This window comes from Arachis ipaensis, chromosome B9, assembly GCF_059453495.1.
Source record: "Arachis ipaensis isolate K30076 ecotype BB chromosome B9, ASM5945349v1, whole genome shotgun sequence".
NCBI classification, from domain to species: Eukaryota; Viridiplantae; Streptophyta; class Magnoliopsida; order Fabales; family Fabaceae; genus Arachis; species Arachis ipaensis.
This window is the reverse complement of record NC_142444.1, coordinates 36,652,279-36,655,470: the sequence shown is the minus strand read 5'-3', so window position 1 is coordinate 36,655,470 and position 3,192 is coordinate 36,652,279. Positions and strand designations below refer to the sequence as shown.

The following is a 3,192-nucleotide window of genomic DNA, read 5'->3' as shown; positions in this document are numbered from 1 at the left end:
AAATAGAAATATAAGATAAGTAAAGGAAAAGAAAATAGAAGGAGATAAAGGGGAAGGGATATAGGCTTCGGCCTTTGGGGTGAAGAAAGGGGAAAATGAAGAAAGGAAATGTGTATGGTGATGAGTATATGAGTTGGGAAGAGTAGTGAAGGTGTGGTGAAAGTGGATGAAATAAGGGGTATTTATAGAAGGGGGTGGGGTGAGTTCAGTTATGGGATATGAATGGGTGGGAAAGTTGAATTTGAATGTGGTTGTTAGAAAGAGAGATGGATGGGATTGATGAGAGGTAATTGGGTGGAGTTAAAGGTGGGTTGAGAGAATCAAGAGAAGTGATGGGTGATGGGATGGATGAATGTGGATGAAAAAGTGGGTGAAAGAGGATTGAGAATGGATAAGAGTAAGTAAGTGGTGAAGTGGTTGGTGGTTGGGTATTATCCATTGGCCAAAGGAGTTCAAAATTCAAATTCACCATGCTGCCTCCCCCTCTGGGCGTTGAACGCCGGACTGGCATTAAACACCACTAGGGGATCCTCCTTTTTTTCTGGCATTCAACGCTAAGAATGGGTGTTGAATGCCCTAAGGGGACCAAAATTTTGCCTTGAATTACTCCCTTTTGGACATTTAACGTCCAAGCTTTCACTCTCCCCTGGGCGCTGAACGCCTGACTGGCGTTCAACGACAGCAGGGGGCATCCTCCAGGGTGTGTTGTTTTCCCTAATGTGCTTTTCTATTTCTGTTCTGAGTGCTATACATGATAACAAACGTTAGAAAAATGAGAAAAACTATGAAAATAAATAGAAAATAACTTAATATGAAATAAAACTTAAATAAACAAAAATAGAAAAAGAAAGTGAAAGTAAACTATAAGATACGTATGGTTGGATTGCCTCCTAACAAGCGCTTCTTTACCGTCATTAGCTTGATAGACAGCTCCTTTACGGAGGTTCATAGGGGCTTAGATCTTCACCCCTCATTGTGAACTTCCTCCATGTGCTCTCACAAATTAGTTCAACATGCTCCAGAGACAGGATCCGGTTCACAGTGTGTGGTATGATTGGACTTCTCTTGAAGACTACTCTCATGCCAGGTGAGAAGTCTTTAGTAGGAGTCTTCTTGTTCCTCCAGCCCTTGGGCACTTTCTTCTTGGGGCCTCCTCCTTCAATGGTGGGTGGTGAATGCCCAACACCAAACTTAGGTTTGATATCAGGGGGCTCTGTATGGCTCTCTACTGAGAGAGAAGGTTGAAACACTAAGTGTTGTATGCTAGTACCTCCTTTGTCTGAGAGAGATTGAGGTTTGGGAATCTTAAACAGGATATGAATCCTCCCATAACCTCAAAACTAGCTCTCCTCTCTCAACACCAATCAAGGCTCTTCCGGTAGCTAGGAATGACCTTCCTAGGATGATGGAGTCATCCTTTCCTTCTCCAGTATCAAGTATCACGAAGTCTGTAGGGAGGTAAAGGTCTTCAAATTTCACTAGAACGTTCTCCACCAATTCTTATGCCCTTTTCAGGGACTTCTTGTCTGTCATCTCCAGTGAGATCTTTGTGCGCTGTGCCTCTTGGATTCCCAGCTTGTTCATTACAGAGAGAGGCATCAGATTTGTACTTAATCCAAAGTCGCATAATGCCTTCTCAAATCTAATGGTCCCTGTAGTGTAGGGAATCAGGAAGCTTCAGGGATCTGGCAATTTCTGAGGTAGCTTCTTTTGTACTAGTGCACTGCACTCCTTGATTAGCACCACCGTTTCATCTCCTCTCAGGGCCTTCTTCTTAGAGAATACACTTTTCAGACAGGCCATATAGGGAGGTTTCTTTTCCAACACCTCAGCAAAAGAAATATTGATTTGTAACATCTTAAAGAATGGCAAGAATTAAGCAATTTGCTTATCGTCAGTCTCCTTTTACACGTTTAGAGAGTGTTGTACTTCAGGCTCCTTCATCACCACTGGGGCGTGTATGAGTGTACTGCCAGTCTCCTCTTGAGCCTCTTTCTCTTTCAAATCCTCAGCAACATCCTCCACCTTAGGTTTGGCCTTCTTGCCCATGGTGAGGGCCTTGTACTCTTTCCTTGGGTTTATCTCTGTGCTGTTTGGAAGAATGTTGGGAGGTCTCTCAGGTATCCTGCTGCTCAACTGACCCACTTGTATTCCCAAATTCCAAATTGAGGACCGAGTCTCTTGCATAAAGCTATGAGTGGTCTTGGAAAGACCAGAGACTATTATGGCTAAGTCAGAGAGGCTTTGTTTAGGCGTCTCTATTCGCTGCTGAGATGGTTAGAACTGTCTGTTATTGAACCTATTTTGATTGGTTCTACCCTAATTATTGTTGAAGCCCTGTTGAGGCCTCTGCTACTCCCTCCACCCAAAGTTAGGGTGATTCCTCCATCCCTGATTAAAAGTATTTGCATAAGGATCATTATTGAGATTTCTAGAGGAATTTTCCTTGTAATTCACTTCTTCCATGGTGGTTTGAGCAAAATCACCAATGTCCCCTCCATGGGATGCATCTTGAGTGTTGATAGATGAAACTTGCATCCTGGTCAAGTGCTGAGAGATCATGCTTTTCTATTGGGACATGAGCTTATTCTGTGCTAAAATGGAATCCGGTGTGTCCACTTCCATGACTCCTCTCTTCTGAGTAGTTCCAATATTCACAGGGTTCCTCTCAGAAGTGTACATGTATTGGTTGTTGGAAACCATCTCAATAAGCTCATTCGCCTCCTCAAGCGTCTTCTTCATGTGTAAGGAACCACATGCAGAGTGATCCAATGACATCTTGGCCATCTCAGAGAGGCCATCATAAAAGATCTCCAGCCTGGTCCACTTTAAAATTATGTTGAGAGGGCATCTCCTGATCAACTGCTTGTATCTCTCCCAAGCGTCATAGAAGGATTCTCCCTCTTTCTGTCTGAAGGTATAGACTTCCACTCTAAGCTTGCTTAACTTCTGGGATGAAAAGAACTTGGTCAGAAATCCAGTAACCACCTTATCCCATGAGTCCAAGCTCTCATTGGACTGAGAATCCAGCCATAGCTTTGCTTTGCCCCTTACAGCAAAAGGAAAGAGAATAAGCTTGTAGACCTCAGGGTTCACTGAATTCGTCTTAATAGTGTCACAGATTTGCAGGAAGTCAGATATGAACTTATTGGGGTCCTCCTGTGGGAGTCCATGAAACTGACAGTTCTGTTG

At 43.4% G+C, this 3,192-nt stretch overlaps 1 non-coding gene across 1 annotated transcript; it reads left to right on the top strand.

Moving 5' to 3' along the window:
• The first annotated feature begins 2,831 nt into the window (after window positions 1–2,831).
• Window positions 2,832–2,940, top strand: LOC148544317 (small nucleolar RNA R71). Its single transcript, XR_015902006.1, has one exon. It is a non-coding gene; the product is annotated as a small nucleolar RNA R71 (small nucleolar RNA).
• The last annotated feature ends 252 nt before the right edge of the window (window positions 2,941–3,192 follow it).